The sequence below is a fragment of the Desmodus rotundus genome, chromosome 2 (assembly GCF_022682495.2).
Source record: "Desmodus rotundus isolate HL8 chromosome 2, HLdesRot8A.1, whole genome shotgun sequence".
In the NCBI taxonomy this organism is placed as follows: Eukaryota; Metazoa; Chordata; class Mammalia; order Chiroptera; family Phyllostomidae; genus Desmodus; species Desmodus rotundus.
The window spans coordinates 194,730,515-194,747,687 of NC_071388.1; positions in this window are offsets into that span (position 1 = coordinate 194,730,515).

Sequence of the window (17,173 nt, forward strand, 5' to 3'; positions counted from 1 at the left end):
CCATCTGTGTGGCTGGAGAGGTGACCAGCATTGCAGCACAGTGGAAATGCAGGTGGGGTGGCCAGGACTTACAAAATCAAATGACTGATGAAAATAGAGTCCTTGGTGTAAGACATGTTTATACATACATCGTTTTTAATTTTTATCACATTTGAGTATCTGGTAGATGCATTTTGCTTAGTGGGAGGAGGAACTGGGCTTGTGTATCCTATTTCCCTTTTACCCTTGACAGAAAATTAAATCTTGCTTATTAAGCTTTCTGCATACTTACTTGTCAAGACCTACCCACAGGATAAGGTTCTCAGCTAAATAAGGAATTTTGGAAAAGTAATGAGATGTCTTGGAAAGTTTAAATTGGGGTTATAGTAGAATAAATGTCAGAACATGTTGGTGGTTTCCTAAGTTGATAACTTACCCAGTCCCTGTTTGGAGAAAGGGGCATGCAGTACGGAGTATTTCTGGAGCACTGGAGTAAGGATTTGGGGTAGAAGGCAAGGCAGGTGGTCACTATTGCTGTTCACTTCAGATTGACCCAGGATGGGTAAAACACTCAGTGACTTAGAGTGAACAGTAGTGAAGAGGTGGCATTGTGCTAGGAAATGAGCATGGTTGACCTGGTTCAAATCTCAGTTCTGCTGTGTGACGTCAGCTGCTGTTTAACTTTTTAAAGTCTTTTTTAAATAATATGAATATAATACCTACACTACAGGATTGTGAAAATAAAGTAAAACATAGTAAAAGCACTTAGGACTTAGAGGGTACTTATGTCATGGTTACTCCTTCCTTCATTTGCCATCCAAAACCGGCTTTGGGTAGGAAAAGGCGGGCAGGAAATATAAAACCCCTTCCACGAGGGAAGTGGCTGCGGAGCCCTTTTCGAGGTAGAGAAGTTCCAGAACAGGGTTCAGACACTTCATCACCCCAGTGCACACAGCACTGTCTTTCATTCTGTTTCACTCTTTGTTGGCGATTTATTTCTTTGGTTAAATAGTTCACAGAATGCAAACTCTCTGGGTGAGGAAGCATATTAAGCATTAGAAGTATGTGAATTGAATGAAATTATTGTCTTACCCCAAGAGAAGCTTTGATTTAAAAAAAAAGAAAAGGAGAACAGTGACTGGAAAAGGGAGGAGCATAGTAAAGAAAATAGATGAGACCTTGAACTCCAGCTGGAGCCAAAGAACAGACGCACCGACCCAACAGCGCTGCCAAGGGACAGTTGTCATTGCAGGTTCATTCTTACGGTTTCAAGCTGTTCAGTCGCCCTAGGCAAAGGATGCACCTGATTGCCGCCTGGGGCCATAGAACACTGGGCCAGTGAAGGGGGTTGACAGTTTGGGTACACAGTTCATTCCACTTGCCAGGTCGGTTGAATTAGTTACCCAAAGGCAGCTAGGAGACCTCCCCTGCTGGCTTCCTCTGGGTTTGTCCTTTAGGACTAAGGCTCTGCTGTCCACTGTTCGAATGCCCTAACTGCTTTGAGGCTTAGAAACATTGATGGTTTTCAGTTATGTGGCTAATAATGCTCCATTTCATGCCACTTGAGATTCTGATCCAGCCCTTGAACAACCCTTGGCTTCATCCCCTCTGCCCCTAAGAGTCTGCACCGTCACTGATGTCAAGGTTTATTTGACTTGGCCGTTCATCAGCTTCAGAACAAGAAAAGCTGCTGGGCAGTCTTTGTGGTGTTCGTGGCAGATGTCGCGTGGGTGAAAGAATGCGGGATGAGTAGTAGCAGGGTGGTTGTTTCCAAAATCCATCTGCGACTTTATTATATAATAGACTGAGACACACAGAATGCTAGGGCCTGTCATGGCAAAAGCCAGCACAATTTTGAAAAGATTTAATCTAAGTTTCAATTAGTAAAATGGGGAGATCAAAGCCTACTTCATAGGGTAGTTAGGAGGGTTACATAGAGGGAAAAAGTATGTAAAGCACCTAGAAAAAGTGCCTGATATGTAGTACAGATTATAAATAGATTCTAAAACAGACAAAATTAGTGACACCACCAAAAACATTTCCTAAAATAATTATACTAGCATATTACAATTACAGTAGCATGTTACTATTACGAAACTATGATAAAATATACTTTGATTCTGTCCATGGGATTTCAAACATGATGATTTAGTCAAGGTATAGTTAGCTTTGAAAGGTTGGAACTCTAGTGTTAGTTGTAAGTCAGTGCAGCTAAAACTATAACCCCAGGTTCGGGCACTTTGGGTATATGCTTGGCTAAGGAGCCAATGAGATGAAGGTACCGTCTGTGAGATTATGCCTGAACCTCTAAGTCAGAATCCACCAAGGCAGAATGATAGGGCAGTGTGGCTGAACTTCGGTTTGCTGGTATCCCACTGTTCCTGCAGGCAGGTGGCCAAGTGCTGCCCAGGTGATGCAGGGGCATGTTGCCAGAGTCCTGAGCAGAGGGCCTCTCCAGAGAAATGGGCCAGCTGCAAAGGGGGCTTTCCCCTCGCCTGTCACACAGTGCGCATTCTTGGAGAGCCTGGTGCTAAACCATGGAAGAAGACCCGCTTCTGGGTCAGGGTTGCTGTGTTGCAGAGCTGCTCCCGCACTGTGATCTGTTGAAAGCCAGCCCTCAACACAGGGGTTTGAAGAGGGAGAAAGGGACTAAAAAAGCGAAGAAAAAAATGAGAAGAAAAGAAAGACTACGAGATACCATTTACACAGTAGAATGGCTCAGAAAAAGGAGGTTGAAAATAGGGACTAACTGGACCATGTACATTGCTGGTGAGAATGCAAAATGGTACGTTAGAAAACAGCTTAGTTTCTTATAAAGTGAAACATACTCAAATGTGATGACCCAGCAATTTTCTCTTGCATGTAAATATTCACAGAAGCTTTTCATAACAGTAAAAACTTGGACACAACCCCAATATCCAACAACTAGTGAATGAATAAACATTGATGTATTTGTTGAATACCACTTGGGTATAAAAAAGGAATAAACCTATACATGCAGCAACGTGGGTGAATCCCACCATTATGCTAAGTGAAAGAAGCTAGAAAAAGATCACATATTTTATAACCCCACTACCATTCTAGAAAAGGCAAACTAGTGACAAAGCACATCCGTGGTTGCCAGGAACTACATAGGTCAGGGAAGGGATTGACTATAAGGGGGCACTGGAAATAGTCTATGTCTTGATTGTACACTTATCCAAACTCATCAAATTACACACTTAAGATGGGTTTTATTGTATGTAAGTGAACAGTTGGTTTTTTAAAGAAGAACAAAGAATATCATTTCATGACACATGCAAATTAAAACCACAATGAGATTAACACTAGAATAGTTAAAAAGGCAGCCAAGACCAAACATTAGAGAGGATGTGTGGCAATTAAGGCTTTCACATATGATTGGTGGTTGAGAGTAAAATGTTGCAATTACTGTGGAATGCTAGAAGTTTCTTCTATTTACCTATGACTCAGCAATTCCACTCCTAGGTATCCTACCCCCACTCCCTCGCAAATGAAATGTCCACCAGAAATGTTTATTGCAGCTTTATTCATAGTAAAAAAAAAAAAGGGCGGGGGGACAACCCAAATTCCTCTCCACAGATAAACTGGTTTGGGATACTACTCAACAATAAAAAGGAACAAACTGAAGCCTTACAAAAAATGTTGGTCTTATTAAAAAAAATGTTGAAGGGACTTCTTTAAGTTGAAAAGAAATAGTACTAATAACAAAAAGATACAAAGGTAAAAAAATCTCCTTGTGAATAGTGTATAGTAGAGGTAATGAGTTAATCTCATAAAGTAATTAATATGAAGGTTCAAAAGAAAAAATATACTAAAGGACATAAAATATAAAATATGACATTAAAAACGAAGTCAAAATACAGAGTTTGGGAATGTGTTCAAATTTAAGTGTCTCTCAAAATAGATGTATACATAGGATGTCATATGAGCCTTGTGGCAACCACAAAGCAAAAAACATGGTAAATACCCCAAAGAAAATGAAAAAGGCAGCTAAACTAATGTCAAAGTAATGAAACCACAAGGGAAGAGAGAGAAGAAAGGAACAGAGACTACAAAAACAGCCAGTAAAACAGGAAAATGACAAGAAGTACATACCTAGCAATAATTAAATGTATATGGACTAAATTCTCAAATCAAAAAGCACAGAATGACTGGCTGGATTAGGATGAAACAAGACTAAATCATTTGCTGCCTACAAGGACACACAGATGGAAAGTGAAGGGATGGAGATATTCCATGCAAGTGGAAATGAAAAGAAAGCTAGTGTAGTCATATCAGACAAAATCAACTTTAGAAGTAAGACTGCAATAAAAGACAGGGAACATTACATGATGATAAAAGTGTGAACCCTGAGGGGGAAACAAAAGGACACCTACCAAGAAGGGCTTCTGGATGCTAACCGGGCTCAAATTTTAAACAACAGCCTAGCAGCCATTTCTGCAGGGGGCCTCTCACACAAACTGCACTTCAGGGAGAAGCTAGTGCTGAACTGCCTGCCTGCAGTATGTTTCTGCCAGCTGAGCCAGTCCTTGTAAAAGAGTTCCTGGAATCCTATTTCAACCAATAGGACTTCGGCTTTCCCCATCCAATTGGAGCTGTGCAGCACCAACCAATCAGAGCAACTGTATTTTGGCCAATCTAGACAGTGCCTTTTGTACCAGTTCAACTGAGGATTTGGAATCCTGATTTGCATGAAGATGGACCAATCAGGGACTGGGGGCATGGACTTCTGTCCAATAAGCCAGCTTCCCTCTGACCCTGAGAACACACTTTCCCTTTCCACAGGAAATCCGAAGACTGTCTCCCTGGCTGAGCTGAAACGCTGAAAGTGACTTGCAAGAGGGGCCTGGCCCCAGGGTGGTTCTACATTTGTGCTGTTTTTGCAGTCGTGCTGTACCACAATTGAACTGTTTTGCACTGAATAAAGTTTTCTTCACCGTACCCCAAATTGGGGATTCCTGTTGGCATTGAATTGGCACCAATAACCATCAGTTGACAAAGGGATCAATCCAGCAAGAACACATAAGGTTTATATATGCTCCTTTCATAGGAGCACCAAAATATATATAGCAAATATTGACAGACCAAAGGGAGACATTGGCAGCAATACAATGACATCCCACTTAGCTCAATGCATAGATCATTCAGACAAAAAAGCAATAAGGGAACATTGAAATAACACATTAAGGAATCATAAGGCCTTAAAGACACATTAGACCAGGTGGACTTACATGATGTGTACAGAACATTCTACCCAAAAGCAGAAGAAGACACGTTTTCCTCAAGTGCACACATAGCACTCTTCAGGAGAGATCACGTTAGGCCACAAAACAAGTCTCAATAAATTCAAGAAGATTGAAGTAATAGCAAACATATTTTCCAACCACATGGTATAAAACTAGAAGTCAATTAGAAGAAGAAAACTGGGAAAACCACAGAAATGTGGAATTAAACAATATGCTACTGAACAACCAATAGGTGAAGAAGAAATCAAAGGAGACATTAAAAAATACCTAGAGACAAATGAAAACAAATACAACATATTAAAATTTATGAGACACAGGAAAAGCAGTTTTAAGAAGAAAGATCATTGCAATACAGGCCTATATCAAGAAAGAAGAACCCCCCCCAAACAAGCTATCTAATTGTACACCTAAAAGAACTAGAAAAAGAACAAAGGAAGCCCAATGTTAGTAGAAGGAAGAAAATAATCATGACAGGAATGCAAAGAAATGAAATAAAGACTAAAAAGACAATAGGAAAGATCTGGTTCTTCGAAGGCATAAAAAAATTAATAAACTTTTATCTAGATGCACCAAGAAAAAAAGGGCAAGGGTTAAAATAAATAAAATCAGAAATGAAAGAGAAGTTGCAGCTGATGCCACAGAAACACACAGGATCATAAGAGGCTACTATGAACACTTATACGCCAATAGATTGGATAACGTAGAAGAAATGGCTAAATTTCTGGAAACATACAGTCTTATAAGACTGAATCATGAAGAAAAAGACATCTGGACACATGGATTACTAACAAGGAAATTGAACTACTTTAAAACAACCAAAAAAACAAACAAAATCTCCCAACAAAAAAAAAGTTTAGGACCAGATGGCTTCACTGGTGAATTCTACCAAAAATCCAAAGATTTAATAGTTGTCCTCCTCAAACTCTTCCAAAAAATTGAAAAGAGGGGAAAAACTTCCATACTAATTTTATGAGGCAGCATTACCCTGATACCAAAACCAGATAAAAAATACCACACACACACAGAAAGAGAATTGCAACAACATGGATGAATCTCAAAAACTTTATGCTGAGTGAAAGAAGTCAGACACAAAATAGTACATAATGTATAATTAATTCTACTTGAACAGAGGAGACTAATCTATGGGGATTAAAGTCAGAACAATGATTTACTCTAGGAATTAATAGTATATATTTTAAAAAGGGGTACAAGGGAACTTTCTGGAGTGATGGCAGTGCTCTATTTTTTATTGGGGTGTTTGCACAGATAATGCACTACTTAAAATTCTTTAAATTGTACACTTAATACCTGTGTATTTTAAAAAGAAATTGAGATGATATTGCTGTAAAATTAGCCATTTTAAAGTGAACAATTTAATGGCATTTAGTACATTCACAATGTTGTGAAATTGCCATCTCTATTTAGTTCTAAAACATTTTCATCCACCTGAAAGGAAACCCCAGCCACCCCTACCCTCAGCCCCTTCTTTCTGTTTTCTGTTTCCATAGATTTACCTATTTTGGATATTTCATATAAATGGAATCATACAATATGTGATCCTTTGTGTCTGACTTCTTTCACTTAGCATCATGTTTTCAAGGTTCACCTACATTGTAGCTTGTATCAGTAACTACTTCATTCCTTTTTATGGGTGGATAATATTTCATTGTACGGAATACAATATGAGTGATATGATGGAACAATGGTCTACTGGATGTATATACCACAATTTGTTTATCCATTCACCCATTGATGGGCATTTGGGTGGGTTCTACCTTTTGGCTGCTGTGAACAGTGCTATTGTGAATATGTGGGTACATGTATTCGGGTATCTGTTTTCAATTCCTTTGGCTATTGTATTAGTTTGCTAGGGCTGCTATAACAAAGTACCCCAAGTTGGGTGGCTTAGAACAATTGAAATTTATTGTGTCACAGTTCTGGAGGCTAGAAGCCTGAGATCAAGGTGTTAGCAGGGTTTGTTCCTTCTGAGGGCTGTGAGGGAGAATCTGTTTCATGCCTCTCTCCTTGCTTCTGGTGGATTGCTAGCCATCTTTGGGACTCCTTGGCTTATAGATACATCGCCCTGATCTCTGCCCCTATGTTCACATGGCCTTCTCCCTACGTGCATATCTGTGTCCAAGTCTCTCCATTTTCATAAAGACACCAGTCATATCAGAATAGGGGCCCACCTTACACCAGTATGACCTCATCTTAACTCATTACATCTGCACTGGTCCTATTCCCCAAATAAGGTCACGATGTGAGGTACCAAGATTCAGAAATTCAGCATATGAATTTGGGGGCCACATGGTTCAACACATCACAGGTATACCTAGGAGTGGAGTTCCCTGGTTAGATCAGCTATTGATAATGTGACAAATGACATTATCAGTCTTGGTATGCAAATAATCATGATAGTTATTAGAGTGTATGGTATATTTAGAATTCAGAGACTGATTGAAACCAGACATCTGAAATCTGAATACTCATTGGCAGAGGAATGTATATTTTAAGACACATCTGTTTTGTTGGGAAGCTGACTCAAAATCAGAATCCACGGGCTTGGTATCTCAGCCATCATACCTGAGACAACAGCTGAGATCAACATCACTGATTTCTCTTACCTGATTTTTCTCTCTCTTGATTCTACTGGATGAGAAAAGGCTCGAGCTCCTGGAGATAGAATTTTTTTTTTCCTATAATCCATCTCTGTCCTGTAAAAGTGACTTTCCTTATGGGCTGTAGTATTAACATATGAGGTCTTTGACACTGAGAATTTCATTATGATGTATTCAGAAGAGAAACCGTAGTCACTGGAAGAGATATTATAGACATTTTATTACTACAAGAGTGAATTTTCTCCCTATAGTGAATGCTTAAGCAAAACAAGTAGTAGGTATCACTTACTGGATTTCTATTATGATTTATTCATTGCTCTTGGTGTAGACACACGTGTACATGTGTGCATACGCACACACACTTACAAAAATTGTCCTTAAATAGTATGATCATCTCTGACTTTCAGATTAAACAAACAACGTTCAAAGAGCTTCAATAATCATCCAGTTATTGAATGAATTAATGAGTGTATGTACTACTATGCTTCCCAGTACTTTGTAGTGGTTGCTAGTTTCAGAAATCAATGGGAAGAAGGATGGAATATGAAGCCAAAAAAAAGCAAGAATACTAAGATATTGACAAATGTGATAGCATATTAATCCTGTGATCAAGGACACCCTAACAGTTCATAAAGTAATAATTAAATAATTTATAAATGATATTGTAGTGTTTTACAATGATAGTGTTATAAATGATAGTGTAGTGTTGGTATTATGTGTTTTTTATACATTTCCCTCATTGCAAATGATGAAATAGACATGGCCAAGTAAAAACCCCTGCTAGTTTTCAAATGGGGTTTCCAACATCATTATTCAAATGTTATTTATGGCACATCCCAAACTGTGGGTTTGGAAATGGAGGTGGGTTCTTTGGTTTTATCCTTGACCTCTCATTTGCTCTAGCGAGTACACTTCATCATGGGTCCAGCCAACCCTGTACCAGGTAACAGACTTCTGGAGTGAGGAGCCTTGGGGCTAAAAGTTATGTGCAGTGTGGACAGGTAGGGGCATGGACATAGAATGCAGCTTGGCGGAATGCCATGCCTAATTTTTCACCTAACCCCTGCCTACGTCAGCCCTGGTCTGGCCTTGATCTCCTTCCCTCCCTCTTCTTCCCTTTCTTCCCAACTACCTTCCTTCCTTCCTCTTTTCCTTCCTTCCTTTTATTTCTTTATAATTTTTTATGGTCATAAAATATATATAACAAAATTTTTGTGTTTAAAGATTTTATTTTTATTTTTAGAGAGAGGGAAAGGGAGGGAGAAAGAGAAGGAGAGAAATATTAATGTGTGGTTGCCTCTCACGTGGCCCCCACTGGGGACCTGGCCCGCAACCCAGGCATGTGCCCTGCTTGGGAATCAAAACGGAGACCCTTTAGTTCACAGCCCTTGCTCAATCCACTGAGCTACACCGGCCAGGGCTATATATAACAAAATTTGCCATTTTAACCATTTAAGTGTACAATTCAGTGACATTAATTATATTTCTAGTGTCACACAGCCATTATCACTACCTACTTTCAAATATTTCATCACCCCAAACAGAAACTCTGTACCATTATGACTACCTACTTCCAAATATTTCATCACCCTGAACAGAAACTCATTAAGCAATAATTCCCATCCCCCAATTCTTATCCTCTAGTAACCTCTAAGCTTTCTCTGTCTGAATTTGCCTATTCTAGTTATTTTGTATAAGTGGAATTGTACAATATTTGTCCTTCTATGTCTGGCTTTTTCACTTAGCATAATGTTTTTAATGTTCCTGTTGTAGTATGTATTAGAACTTCAGTTCTTTTTATGACCAAATAATAATCTCTTGTTTCCACCTTTTGTTTATTCATTCTTCTGTTGACAGACATTTGAGTAGTTTCCATCTTTTGGCTATTGTGAATCATACTGTTGTGAATGTTGACATACAATTATCTGTTTGAGTCCCTGTTTCTTTTTTTCTTTCTTTTCTATTCTTTTCTTTCCTTTTCTCCTCTTTCTTTCTTCCTTTCCTTTCCTTTCCTTTCCTTTCCTTTCCTTTCCTTTCCTTTCCTTTCCTTTCCTTTCCTTTCCTTTCTTTCCTTTCTTCCTTTCTTCTTTTCTTCCTTCCTTTCTCTGCAAAAGCTTTAATGTTTCCATTTGGTCCAATGCATGGAAGAGGGTTCCAGTATGGTTAAAAGGATGCTTACTTGTTTCAGGGAGAGAGACTCAAAGAGAAGTCAAATACCAGGGAAAAGCACAGGGGCCTCTCAAAGGCCTCTGGGCTCCAAAGGCTCCTAGTCATCCTTGAGGGTGAGCCTTTCAAAGAGACACTCGCCCCACGCAGCCTGTGGAGTCAGGTAGTTGCCAATTTCCTTGATGAGTTCCACCCGCTCATTCAGGAAGTGGTTCACAGGGAGTCACAGAAATGAGGGTCTGTATGGTAGAACCCCAGGCCTACAGATCCAAAAGGGCCTGCATCAGTTCTTCTCCGAGGCCAGGACAGCTTCCATGGCATCCTGCGTGTCACCCCACTCATCATGGGAAGGCTTCAGCCTGTCCTAAAAGAGAATACAGTCACCACGCCAGTTTTGCAGCTTTAAGAGATGCTCAGTGCCCTCGCACTTCTTCTCAGCCAACTCTTGGAAGAAGTGGCCCACGCCCTGCAGAGCCACATGGTCTGGGTTGGAACAGAAGCCCAGAGAGAGGTAGGTGTAGGAGGCCTGCAGATGCAGGTTGGCTAGGTGGCTGCAGGCAGCCTGCACCTCAGTGGAATAATTCCGATGAATTTGGGAGCTCACGGTTGTTCAGCAGTGAAGAGTTAAAATAAAAATGAGCAAGCAAGCCAACAAACAAAAACAGAGTTGGCTGGTCAGAGGCTGAGGATGGCTGAGGTTGTTCTGAAGGCAGTGACTGGAAAAGAGGTTGGAGGGAAGAGGCTGGCGGAAGGGGCGTCCCTGGGTCTGCTCCATCCAAACACTGTTGAAACAAGAGACAGCTCCCAGGACCGCCGAGGGCACTGTGGGTCCCTGTTTCTAACTATTTTATATATATATATATATACTATTATATATATAAATAAGTAAATAAATAAATAAATATATATATATATATATATATATATAAAGTGGAGTTTCTGGGTTACATGTTTATTCTATGTTTAACTTTCTGAGAAAACACCAAAGTGTTTTCTGCAGCAGCTGCACCATTTTGCATCACCACCAGTGATGTACGAGAATTGCAGTTTTCTTCACATCCTTGCCAACATGCCTTTTGTGGGTTTTTTTAACTGAAGGTGTCCTATTGGGTATGAAGTATCTCATTGTGGTTCTGAGTCCAGTTCCTCGGTGACCAATGATGTTAAACCTTTTTCCTGTGCTTATTGGGCCATTTGTATATCTTCTTTGGAGAAATGTCTTCAAGTCATTTGCCTACTTTTAAAATTGGGCTCTCTGTTTTTATTTTTGAGTGGTATTTCTTTGTATATTCTGAGTATTAAACTTTTATCAAATACATAATTTGCAGACCTCTTCTCCAGTTCTGTAGATTGTGTTTAAAGTCTCTTGCTGGTGCCTGTTTGTGCACAAAGGTTTTAAATTTTACGAAGTTCAGTTTATCTTCTCTTTTGTTGTCTGTGCTTGCGGTGTCATCTTTTAAAAAACCATTGCCAAGTCAAAAGTCTTGTTAGTTTTCCCATTTTCTTACGAGTTTTAGAGTTTTGGTTCTTAAATTTAAATCTCTGATCCACTTGGAGGAAACTTTTGTTTATGGTTTAGGGCAGAGTCAAACGTCATTCTTTTGCATTAGGATACTCAGTTTTCCCAGCATCACTTGTTGGAGAGACCGTTCTTTCCCCATTCAGTGGTTTTGGCACCCCTGTGGACAGTCAATTGACAAAAAATGTGAGGGTTTATTTCTGGGCTTTCAATTCTATTCCATTGCTTATATGTCTGTCTTTATGCCAGTAGCACTGTTTTTATTATTATAGCTTTGTAGTAAGTTTGGAAATCAATTAGTGTGAGTCTCCTGACTGTTCTTTTTAAAGATTGTTTTGGCCATTCTGGGTCCCTTGAAATTCCATATGAGTTTTAGGATAGGTTTTGCCATTTCTGAAAAAAAAATGCCATTCTGATTTTGACAAGCATTGCATTTGAATATAGCTTTGGGTAATATTATCATCTTAATAAGATTGCCTTCCAATCCAGGAATATGCCATGTCTTCACATTTATTTAGGTCTTCTTTCATTTTTTTCAGTAATGTTTTATAATGTTCTATAGTTCTCAGTGTACAAGTCTTGTGCCTCCTTGATTTAATTTGTTCCTACCCAGTTTATTCATTTTGGTGCCGTTGTCGCAGATAGTTCATTGCTGGTGTATAGAAATGCAACTGATGTTCGCATGTCAGTTTTGAACCCTGCAGTTTTGCCTTGCCGTGTATTTCAGCATTGCCTGCCGCTTTCCAGCCCGGGTCTGGTTCTGAGGTCGGCGAAAGGGAGACCAGCGCCTGCATCAGTCCTTCGGGCAGCGCCCAGATGGGATAGAACAGACAGACACAATAATTTGTGATTAAAGTCTACTTTGCTCCCTCCAGAACCAGGGAGCAGGGTCCCCCTCTGGCTGCTGTCATCAAGACTGCCACCCAACTGAGAATGGGAGTAGGACAAGGACAAGTAAAACTGCCACAAGCTTTTCTACTGTTGTTAAGTTGCCTTTTCCTTGACTCAGCATTTACTTGGTTGGGGTAAACTTTTGACTATTTTTCAGAGTTTTGACAAAGTTAATTCTGATGATGTCTGGGTTTTTTTTTTCCCAATGTTTCTGTGAAGGGATGGTCATTTGGAGCTGCCTGCTCCACCATTTTACTGACATCCTCTTTATCTGCGTGATGTAAAATGGCACTTGCTACACAGCATGTACAAAGGTGTACAGACCAGATGAACTTTTACGAAGTGTGCAAAGCCATGAAGCCAGCACTCCGAACCCAGAAGCCCCCGTGTACTCCCTCCCATTGTTAGTTACTGCCTTCCCACTCAAGAGAAACCACGGCCTTCAATTCCAGTGCTGTGCATTACACTCCTCTGTGTTACACATAATGTAAGTAGAACCAGACAGTATGTTGTCTTCTGTGCCAGGTTGCTTTTAGTCAGCATTATGCTAATGAGATCTGCTCATGTACAGCTGTAGTTCACTGACTGTCGTCGTCGTGTGTAATTCCGCTGTATTACAATTTACTATTTGTTTTACTGTGATGAGTATTTGAGTGACTTTTAGTCAGGGACCGTCACAGACAGTACCACTAAGACCATTATTGTACGCACTTCCTGGTCAGCATGTTTACGCATTTCCGTAGGATTTGTACCCAGGGGTGGCATCACGGTGTCGCTGGGCGGGCGCAGTCCAGCTGCCATGACGATGGCTAGATTTCCGCAGTACTTGTAGCAGCTGGCCCTTTCCCAGGAGTGCGTGAAGGTCCTATTGAAGTGGACTGACACTTGAGGTTTGTAATTTGAGTGTTTCTACCTTTATTCACTTGTCTTTGTAATTTTATTCATCCTAGTGGAAGCATAGGGTTCTCCCGTTGTGGTTTTACATTGTATTTCCCAGATGGCTAATGTGGGAGACTGTTCCTTTCCACAGGTGCCTGCCACAACTTCTGTCAACACACAAGCGGTTCTACATCTGACCTTGCCACTCTTCCATTAGGAAATGGAGTCTAACTTCTTCCTGAACCTGGGATGGCATCTGACTAAAGAGTATGCTGCATCACTTTCTTTGCCTCTTTATTTTTTATGTATTTTTTAAAATTATATTTTATTGATTATGCTATTGCAGTTGTCCCAATTTTTCCCTCTTTGCACCCCTCCACCCAGCACCCCCCACTCCCTCAAGCAATCTCCACACCATGGTCATGTCCATAGGTCATGTGTGTAAGTTCTTTGGCTACTCCCTTTCCTACACTACTTTACATCCCCCTGGCTATTCCGTAACTACCTATTTGTACTTCTTCATCCCCTTCCCTCTTCACCCATTCCCTACACCCCCATCCCATCTGGCAACCATCAAAATACTCTCTGTAGCCATGATTCTGTCTCTGTTCTTCTTGTTTGCTTGGGTTTTGTTTGTTTTTTTTTGGATTCAATTGTTGATAGATAAGTATTTATTGCCATTTTATTGTTGATAGTTTTGATCTTTTTTTTAAATAAGTCCCTTTAACATTTCATATAATAATGATGATGAACTCCTTTAGTTTTTCTTGTCTGGGAAGCACTTTATCTGCCCCTCGATTCTAAGTGATAGCTTTGCTGGGTAGAGCAGTGTTGGTTGCAGGCCCCTGCTTTTCATCACTGTGAATACTCCTTGCCACTCCCTTCTAGCCTGCACAGTTTCTTTTGAGAAATCAGCTGACAGTGTTATGGGAACTCCCCTGTAGGTAGATAACTGCTTTTCTCTTGTGCTTTTAAGATTCTGTCTTTATCTTTAACCTTGAGCATTTCAGTTGTGAGGTGTCTTGGAGTGGGCCTCTTTGCATCCATCTCGTTTGGGACTCTCTGTGCTTCCTGCCATGCTATGAGGAAGCCAAGCCGTAAGAAGAGGCCATGGGGAGACACTCTAGACAACAATCCGTGTCTCTGAGTCAGCAGGTACTTTCTGATTCTTTCTGCAGCCTCTGAGTCTTCCAAGCTGAAGTCTCTGACATCATAGAACAGAAATAAGTCATCCCCACTGTGCCCGTTCCAAACCCTTGGATCACAGATTCATACTCATAATAAAAAGATTGTTGTTTTATGTTGCTAAGTACTTGGGCAGTTTGTTATTCAGCAGCAGCAAAAGTCTGATACAAATGACCAGTTTTACTACATATATGACTTGGGCAACCATTCTTATCTAAAAGTTGAGAACTGAGTCTAACTTTCCCATAGATGATAAGTAACAAAGCCAGGACTGGAAACTGTCTTTATGCCTATGTTGAGAACATTTGAGGGGTGGGGTAGGGGAAAAGAGAGATATCAACTGTTGAAATGGTTTTGTAACTTGCTTTTGTCTCTTAATGCAACATTGTGAGCATTTTAATGGAACCCATGCTCTTTTTGCTGTATCCTACAGGCATCTTTTTTTCAATAAATTCTTTTGTTTCGAGATAGAGAGCCCCATTCAACTGTCAGAGTGCAATAATGCTTCCAGATGCTCCCTTTTAATCGAGTGGCCCTCCCCCATTACAGAAGCAGTGGTTAGAGTGTTTCATTTCCTTTCCTTTAGGGAGAGACTGACATAACAGAGAACAAAGCAGTAAATTACCTGCAAAAATTGAAGTTCAGAGCCAGAACTTCCTATTCTGAAGTGTAGAAGAGTTACCTTAGGTGGTAGAAGGTGAGGCAATGGCACTGAGGTCTAGCAAAAAAGGAAGTCACTTTAGAGCACTGATAATCACTGTGGCCTCCCTTTTCTGAATTCTGGCTCTGACTTTACCAGCTATGACTTGCGCAATTATATTTAATCTCTGTCCCTCTGTTTTCTAAAATACTATTAACTTTTAGCAGGAATCAAATGAATTAACCTTAAGTGCTCAGAACATTGCCTGGCACAGCGTAAACCCTAAAATGTTAATTCTTCTTCCTCCTCCCTTCCTTGTCTTTTCTTCTTTCTCGTTCTTATCCTTCTTCTTCTAGGCTGTGTGTACCCCCAGGGCCTGTGTCCTGCACTTCTTTACCAAGGAATTTGAGAATCTAAGAACAGAAAAGGCCTGTACCTGCTGCCTGGAACCTAAGTCCCAGGGGTTCTCTCATTCCCCATATAAGGACATCTGAGATATGTGGGCAGATAGACCCGAGGTGATCTCAAAGTTCTCCTTGCGCTGAGTTCTCAAAGGGGCAGATGCTCCATGGACACCATGTGGAAGTAGGAGAGAGAGGAAAGGAGGCAAGGAGGGAGGGAAGGGGACAGAAAGAGGGAGGGAGGGGGAGGGACCTGAGAGCCTTTTGGTCAGGAAAGGAGTACAGGATGAAGTCAGGCAGAAATGAGGATGTTTCAGTTAATGGCAGCATCGGCCAATGGCAGCTGAAGATGAGTTTGGGACCCTCATATGTGTTGAGCACAGTGTAATCCCTCAGTATGGGACCCGACCACAAGGAAAGGGCAGGTGCAGTACTGCAATTCTGACGTTAACTACTCAGAGTCAGTGCCAAGTCACAGGCCTAGGGCGCAGTCTGCAATAAGACTGCCTTCTCTTCCGATGCTGGCCACCCGTACTTTTGTCCAACTGGGTACAAACTCAGGGGTTCTCACAATCCCCTTAGACTTGATAATTCACTAGAATGACTTTAAAAACTCAGAAAAGCTCTGTATGTACAATTACAACTTTATTATAAAGTACATGAATCAAGACCAGCCAAAAGAAGAGGCCTATAGGATGAAATTATTGTATACAGTATATATGGGGCTGTATCATAGTTTTTTAAGGCTGCAAATAATTCCAGTACATAGAGTAACCATAATTTACCCCAGTAGTCCCTTACTGATGGGTGTCCACGTTATTTCCAGTATTTGATTAATCTGGGCAAACAATGCTGTGGTAAATATCCTGTATATTTGTGATTTTGCAAATATGCAAGTATATTTGTTTGTAGAGTAACCCTTAGAAGTAGGTAAATTAAAAAAAGAACTTTGAATTTTGAAAGGTCTGTAGCAATTTGCACACCCGTGACCATGGCTGAGAGTTGTCTCCCTGCACCCTCCGCAGTACAGTGGTGTCAAACATTCGGTCTTTGCCAACATTATAAGGGAAAAATGGTTTCCTGTGTAGTTTTATGAGTTGTCTTTCTTTTATTACAAGTAAAGTTGAACAATTTTGTATATGCTTAAGAACCATTTTAACTCCTATGAATTATCCATTAGGTCTCATTTCATTTATTTTTAAACTTTTATTCAAATTATAAAAATAGTATTTGCTATTTAAAGATTCTGTTGTTGCGTAAAAAACATCCAGCTGCATGTTTTTTATTTATGAGAGATACTTCTAAATCAAGATAACTTATAATAATAAAAAATAGAGGTCTGGATGAGGACATGTCAAACAAATGCTTAAAAACAAAGTAGGCATAAATATAAAATCAAACTAAATCAAAGCAATTTAATGTTTCAAATTTATAAGTGGTGTTATTCATCCAGAATATGTAACAGTCAGGAGCCTTTATGAACCTAACAATAGATCTTCAAAAGTATAAAAACAAAAACTGTTGGAAATACAATAAAATGTGATAAATCTTTATTTTTGGGATACCTGAATGTTTTCCTCTCAGATGTTACCAAATCAAGAAAGCAAAAATAAGGAAGGCAATAGAGG